The sequence below is a fragment of the Cebus imitator genome, unplaced genomic scaffold (genome assembly GCF_001604975.1).
Source record: "Cebus imitator isolate Cc_AM_T3 unplaced genomic scaffold, Cebus_imitator-1.0 Scaffold786, whole genome shotgun sequence".
Lineage (NCBI taxonomy): Eukaryota > Metazoa > Chordata > Mammalia > Primates > Cebidae > Cebus > Cebus imitator.
This window is the reverse complement of record NW_016108101.1, coordinates 57,280-64,779: the sequence shown is the minus strand read 5'-3', so window position 1 is coordinate 64,779 and position 7,500 is coordinate 57,280. Positions and strand designations below refer to the sequence as shown.

At 45.0% G+C, this 7,500-nt stretch overlaps 2 non-coding genes and 1 pseudogene across 2 annotated transcripts; 2 read left to right on the top strand and 1 right to left on the bottom strand.

Annotated features, from left to right (window-relative positions):
• Window positions 1–5,639, top strand: part of LOC119469709 — a 14,438-nt pseudogene extending 8,799 nt beyond the window's left edge.
• Window positions 3,485–3,557, bottom strand: TRNAR-UCG. Its single transcript has one exon. It is a non-coding gene; the product is annotated as a tRNA-Arg (tRNA).
• A 1,575-nt stretch (window positions 5,640–7,214) lies between the features above and the next one.
• Window positions 7,215–7,286, top strand: TRNAW-CCA. Its single transcript has one exon. It is a non-coding gene; the product is annotated as a tRNA-Trp (tRNA).
• The last annotated feature ends 214 nt before the right edge of the window (window positions 7,287–7,500 follow it).

Sequence of the window (7,500 nt, the reverse complement as noted above, 5' to 3'; positions counted from 1 at the left end):
AGAAGTTTACAATTAAACCACTGAGTGCAGGTGAGAAGTGCAGCTATAAGATAGTAAGTAGCCCCCAGAAAGAGTGCTGGATCTCAGCCACAAAGGTTTTAGGTGGTTGCCTGGAGGGTCAGTTAATTAGACTTCAAGCTTCATGAAGACAGGTTTCAGTGTTACCTTTTTTACCTCTGAGTCTTCCATTGGTGCTTAATAAGTATTTTCGGAATGAATTATACTTAAGCTCAGATCTGGATCTGAAGGATATGTTAAAATGAGCCAAATTGGGTTGGGGAAGGAAAATGGGGTAGGGTAGTGTTTTAGACGTGAATCTTATGGAATATGGAAGAAACTGAAGAAAGTTCCCTGTAGTTGAAACATTGCTCTCTGGAGAGGTACTGAAAAGGGCAGTGAGGAGCGGTAACTCCAGAAAAGTAGTTGAGGGCAGATTCTGTAGGTAGAGCTAAATTAGCACTAACCTAGAATGTGTGTCTGATTGTGGCCCTTACCTCCTTTAATGTCTTTGAAGCACCCTGTGGCCTAGCAAGAAAATCACAAATGACGTGGCAGGCCTTCATCTTCTGCATCTATCCAACCTTTTCAGCTCCTCTTCTGGTCACTCTGTCAAGGCAGCCTGGAACTCCTGAGATAAGAAAGGACCAGTCCTACCTCACACAGCGCTGTTGTCTTCACCCTGACGTCTGCCATGTCTTCTTGGAGCCCCAGGGCTCATCCTTCAGGACCTTTGTTTAAATAGCACAGCCTCTGTCAAGCCTTATTGACAAATTAAAATTTTTATTGTAAAAATTTTCAGGCCGGGCGCAGTGGCTCACGCCTATAATCCCAGCAGTTTGGGAGGCCTAGGCGGGTGGATCACGAAGTCAAGAAATTGACACCATCCTGGTCAACATGGTGAAAACCTGTCTCTACTAAAAAAAATTAGCTGGGCATGGTGGCGCACGCCTGTAGTCCCAGCTACTCGGGAGGTTGAGGCAGGAGAATTGCTTGAACCCAGGAGGTGGAGGTTGCGGTGAGCCGAGATCGCGCCATTGCACTCCAGCCTGGGTAACAAGAGCGAANAGGAGGTGGAGGTTGCGGTGAGCCGAGATCGCGCCATTGCACTCCAGCCTGGGTAACAAGAGCGAAACTCCGTCTCAAAAAAAAAAAAAAAAAAATTTCAAACATATAAAGAATGTGAAAGAATAGGTAATTATCTGTATACTCATCACCCAGATTCAATAATTAGCATTTTGCTATCTTAGTCTCATCTACCTGTTTCTGCTGAATCATATGAAATTCACTTGCAGACATTATGATATATCACACCAAAATCCATAAACATGTATTGCCTAAACATGCGTCTTATTTAACTACAATATCATTAATAAACCAAAAAGCAAAACAAAACAAAACCAAAAAAACGAGCAATTCTTTAAGAACACCTCATATCTGTTGTGCAGTGGCTGTAATCCCCGCGTTTTCGGATGCTAAGGAGGGAGGATCTCTTGACCCCAGGGTTTGAGAGCAACGGTAAGAAAACAACCCCTTCTCTTGTGCCTCTCTACAAAAAAGATTTTTAAAAATCAGCCTAGCCTGTTGGCACGCTCCTGTAATCCCAGCTACTCCAGAAATTTAGGCAGGAGGATGACTTGAGCTCAGGAGTTCAAGATTGCAGTGAGCTATGACAGGGCCACTGCATTCCGGCCTGGGCAAGTGAGAGAACCCTAAATAAGTGCATAAAAACTTCTAAGTATTTATTGAAATTCATCTAATATGTTTTTAGAGGGCAGGTTTTTTTTTGTTTTTTTTTTGAGGCAGAGTTTTGCTCTTGTTGCCCAGGCTGGAGTGCAGTGGTGTGATCTCAGCTCACTGCAACCTCTGCCTTCCAGGTTCAAACGATTCTCCTGCCTCAGCCTCCTGAGCAGCTAGGATTACAGGCATTCACCATCACGCCTAGCAAATTTTTTGTATTTTCAGTAGAGAGGGGGTTCTTCCATGTTGGTCAGGCTGGTATTGAACTCTGGGCCTTAGGTGATCCGCCCGCCTCAGCCTCCCAAAGTGCTGGGATTACAGGCGTGAGCCACCCCATCAGGCCTAGAGGCAGTTTTTGAATGTTTCCATACATTCTTTCACATTAGAACAGTCTCCCAGCTTTGTATTGTTGTTGTTATTTCTTCATGACATCTTTTAATCTTTCTCTCCGTCCCTCCCTCCTTTCCTTCCTTCCTCCATTCAAGTCCCAGCCTGGGCAACACAGGGAGATCCGGTCTCTACAAAAAATAGAAATATAATTAGCCAGGCACGGTGGTGCATATGCCTGGAGTCTCAGCTACCCGGGAGACTGAGGTGCAAATCCCTTGAGCCCTGGAGGTCGAGGCTGCAGTGAGCCGTGATTTTGCCACTGCACTCCAGCCTGGGGGGCAGAGTGAGACCCTGTCACAAAAAAATGAAAACAAAACAAGAAAAAAAGTCTGTCTCATAGAATGTCCTGCATTCTGGATTTGTCTCATTATTTCCTGATGGCATCTTTTATTACTTACTCCCTTTAAATTAGAAAATAAATCTAAATGATTGATTTTTGATGAATTTGAGGGATTAGACTTAGGTTAAGCATTTTTGCCCAGACGTTGTTCTTTCCACGGTACTAACTTCACATCAGAAGGCTCTGTCCCGCTGATAGTGAAGACGGAGTGGTGCCCCAGGGTTATTTCTCCCTTTGCAATTGACAAATAATTTTGGAGTGGCACTTGACACCACGAGCCTCTGTTGTTTCCCAACCACCTTTTGCTGACGATTTTAAGATCGTTCTTTCTTTGCTTTAGTCTATTATTTTTCCAATGGTTGCAGATGGTGATTCTCCTAATTCTGTCTTCGGTATTTGTTAGAAGATTTTTTTGTCAGATGGGTTGACCTCTTTCCTGCCTTCCTTCGACCCCCAGTCCTTCCAAGAGGTTCCCGTGGCAGTTTCACATTACTCCTGCCATAATAGCCTTGAAACTCAGGTAGGTTGGCACTAAATTGTAATTGGATCTGACGTCTTTGCGCTTTATGGTCTAGGGTATGTTCCACAGCCTGTAAGATCTATAAATGGTTCTCATACTCGAGCGTGCAAAAGAACCACTTGGATAGCCTGGCTAAAACCCAACATCCTAGGGCCCACCAACAGCGATTCTAAGTAGGTCAAGAATAGGGCAGACTAGGAAGGGAGGTCGGCCCCGAAAGTTGACATTTTTAAGAAGCTCCCAGGTGAAGTTACTGGTTTAGTGATCGGACCAAATTTTTAGTAGCACCGACCCCGAAGATGTACTGTATGGCGCTGTGGTGGATAGACAGAGAAGGATAAACAGACAATTAGCGGGTGGCCAAGAACAGAGCAAAGGCAAGGGATGTGTAGGAAGTAATCTACAATGAGGATAACTTAGTGCAGTAAGTGGAAAGAAGTACATTTCTGATTACCAGCTTTGAGGATGGAAAAGAACAAAGTGATAGGTCCCCCAAGTAACCACGGAGGGATTCGAACCCTCAATCTTCTGATCCGAAGTCAGACGCCTTATCCATTAGGCCACGTGGTCCTCGGCTGGGGAGCACTTTAACTTGCTGACAGAAAATAAGCATCTCTGCATTGTACTAAGTGTAGTGAAATCATTGTAAACCAAGGAATTTCCAATCGCTAAAGAAAAACGGTCTGCTTGAGGAGAGACAAAGTTTAATCTAATGGTAAAAAAAAAAAAAATACTGCAATCGTGTTTGCAGCCGCCGCTGCGCTCTCCAACGCCAGCGCCGCCTCTCGCTCTCCGAGCTCGGCCGAAGGAGAAGGTGGGTAAGAAAAGAGGCTCGTCCAAAGCAGACTGCCCGCAAATCCACCGGTGGGAAAGCACCCAGGAAGCACCCGGCCACAAAAGCCGCGCGCGAGAGTGCGCCCTCTACTGGTGGGGGGGAGTTGAGACACCTCATCGCTCTCAGGCCTGGTACTGTGCGGCCCCCGTGAAATTAGGCGTTATCAGAAGTCCACTGAACGTCTCACTCGCAAACTTCTTTCCAGCGTCTGGTGCGGGAAATCGCTCAGGACTTTGAAACAGATTTGCGCGTCCAGAGCGCAGCTATTGGTGCTTTGCAGGAGGCAAGTGAGGCCTATGTGGTTGGCCTTTTTGAAGACACCTACCTGTGTGCTGTCCATGTCAAACGTGTGACAATTATGCCAGAAGACATGCAGCTAGCACGCCGCATATATGGAGAACGTGCTTCAGAATCCACTGTGATGGGAAACATTTCATTCTCAAAAAAAAAAAAAAAAAATTCTCTTCTTCCTATTATTGGCAGTTCTGAGCGTTCTTTTTATTTTCCATGGGGTCAAAAGTACCTAAGTATATGATTGCGAGTGCAAAAACTGGGGACAGAAATGAGGTATTGGCAGTTTTTCCATTTTCATTTGGGTGTGAATTTTTAATATAAATGTGGAGATGTGAAGCATTAATGCAAGTTAAAAATGTTTCAGTGAATAAGGTTCAGCGGTTCAACTTCAAAATCATTATAAATAAACCTGTTAATTTTTTTCTGGACAATGCCAGCATTTGGATTAAAAACAAAAACAAAAACAAACAAAAACAGCAGGGTGTGGTGGTGCGTGCCTGTAGTCCCAGCTACTCCGGAGGCTGAGGCTGGAGGATTGCTTGAGCCCAGTTCTGGGCTGTAGTGCGCCATGCTGATCGGGTGTCCGCACTAAGTTCGGCATCAACATGGTGACCTCCTGGAAGCGGGGGACGACCAGGTTGCCTAAGGAGGAGTGAACCGGCCCAGGTCGGAAACGGAGCAGGTCAAACCTCCCGTGCTGATCAGTAGTGGGATCTCGCCTGTGAATAGCCACTGCACTCCAGCCTGGACAACATAGTGAGACCCCATCTCTAAAAAAAAAAAAAAAAGGAAATTTCTTATTGATCGCAACTAAATGGTGTTTGTAGCATTTTATCATAGATTTCATCCAACCACTACACTTTTCTGAGTTTTCTACATGCAAGTACACGTTTTTAATGTTGTCTGTCTTCTGTGCTGTTCCTGTACGTTTGCTATTAAAATACATTAAACTATTAAAAAAAATACTGTGACGTTTCAACTAGTTAACTACCAAGGGCAGGAATATAGTACTTCAAAAACTACTAATAGAGTGCTTTATCTTTTGATTGGCAGAGAGAAAGGCCACGATGAGAAAGGAATGCTTGAGCTGAGAGCTGGAGAGGTGAAGACAGAAGCAGATTGCTTTCCACACGCAGGGAATCACCGCTGCCTTAGGACGCTTCCAGGTAAAGATTGTGAGTTAAACACAAAAATTTATTTTTGCATACTTTGCAAATCCCACTCAAACAACACTAAAATATACATCCAAATAGGGAGAGAAGAAAACAGAAACAAAATTTTGTAATCTGGAAAACTGATTGAGGAGTCCCTGATTTTGACAGCCCTGAGAAAGCTAAATCCTAAACCAGAAGTGGGAAAAGCAAAGAGAATAGATGGTCACTACCGAACCCCCATTTCTATCCGTTTTCCCTATGCCAGGCTCAGAAACTGTCAGTACAGTTTCTGAAAACTGTCAGTACAGTTTCTCAGAAACTGGAAACTACCTGTTTGAGCTGAATGTAGCCTTCCTCCAACCCCCTTAAATTCATATGTTGAAGCCCTAATCTCTAGTACTTCCGAAAGTGACAGTATTTCATCTGCAAAATGGAGAAATAGAAAGAAATAATATTTACGAATAAATAAAAGGGAAAAAAGAATGGGGCAGTATTTGGAGAGTCATTAAAGGGGGTAATTAAGGTAAATTGAGATTATGAAGGTAGGGCCCTAATCATAAGGGCAGGTGTCCCTGTAAGAAGAGATTAGGACACCGACAACAGAGAAAAGATCATTTAAAGGCAGAGGGAGAAGATAGTCACCTGCAAGCCATCAAAAGAGGCCTCAGGGGAAAAAAATCAATCAGACAATCACCCTGATCTCGGACTTCTTGTTTCTAGAACTGTGAGAAAGTGATTTCTGTTGTCTACGCCACCCAGTCTGTAGTATTTGTTACAGGAGCACTAGTAACTAAATACGCTGTCCTTCCTCCATCCTGGAAGACTGGACGTTTATTTTCATTCATTCATTAATTCCTTCATTTATTTGACATGGAGTTTTGTTCTTGTTGTTCGGGCTGCAGTGCAATGGCCGATCTGGGCGCGCTGCAACCTCCGCCTCCCGGGGTCGAGCGGTTCTTCTGCCTCAGTCTCCCTAGTAGCTGTGATTACAGGCATGCGCCACCGCACCCGGCTAATTTTGTATTTTTAGTAGAGACCAGGTTTCTCCCTGTAGGTCAGGCTAGCCTCGGCTGCCCAAAGGGCAAGGATTACAGGCGTGAGCCACCGCCCCCCCACCTTATTTTCTTGAAAAAGCAAAATATCAGGTTTCTAGGCTGGAGGATTGATTCTCAAACTTTTCCCACGTCACAATCGCCTGGAAGGGTATTTCAATCAGACTGGGCGGCTCGCGTCCAGTTTCTGATTCAGTAGGTGTGGGGTTTTCCTTTTTCTAGGTTCCCTGATGCTGCCGACCCTGAGGCACTTCTTGAGAACCGCTGGGCTGGAGGAAGTCAAGCCCTGGGGCTCGTGGAAAACGGTGAGTTCAATAAATGTCAGCGGCTTGTTTGGGGTTATTGTTGTGAACTGATTGGCACGTGTACACAATAGAGACCAGAGGGCCTGCGGATTCTGACTGAGAAGGGATTGTTTAGGGAAGAGATATTATTCACGTTAGGCTTTTGAAGCCCAGCAAGTTGAGGATGGAGCGGGTGTGCGGATAGGTTTGAGTGAAGCCAGGGCTAGCTAGGCCAGGTCCTGCGGGGCGGGGCGAAGCTGGGATTCTCTGGTGAAGAGGGGGGAGTCTAGTACATTTACAGAAAGTAGTGGTACAAACTTCATAACCGTTCTTATTACTGTTTCACTGCAAATCTAAACCGAACACACAGACTGCTTTTCTCGAAAAAGACAAATTCGAGAACTGGAAAGACTGGACTTGAGAAACAACTGTTTTTAATATATGGAACATTTAGTTGGGTTTGGGGATAATATTTAATCCGGAAACTTCCTTATTTTTCTCAACAAAGCCTTAGCGAAACTGGGAAAAGAGATCAAGTCAAACAATAAATTGTTTGGGAGGGAGATAAGACTAGATTCTTACCTTACAAGAAAAAGGATGACACCCGAGGCCTCGTGGCGCAACGGCAGCGCGTCTGACTCCAGATCAGAAGGTTGCGTGTTCAAATCACGTCGGGGTCAAGGGTAGTTACGTTTTAGTGATCTGTACTAAGATATATTTAGTCAGTCAACCCGGAGAAAGAACTCAAGAGCTTGATGACAGCGGTTAAGACAGGAAGGACAGGCCGGGCGCGGTGGCTCAAGCCTGTAATCCCAGCACTTTGGGAGGCCGAGGCGGGTGGATCACGAGGTCAAGAGATCGAGACCATCCTGGTCAACATGGTGAAACCCCGTC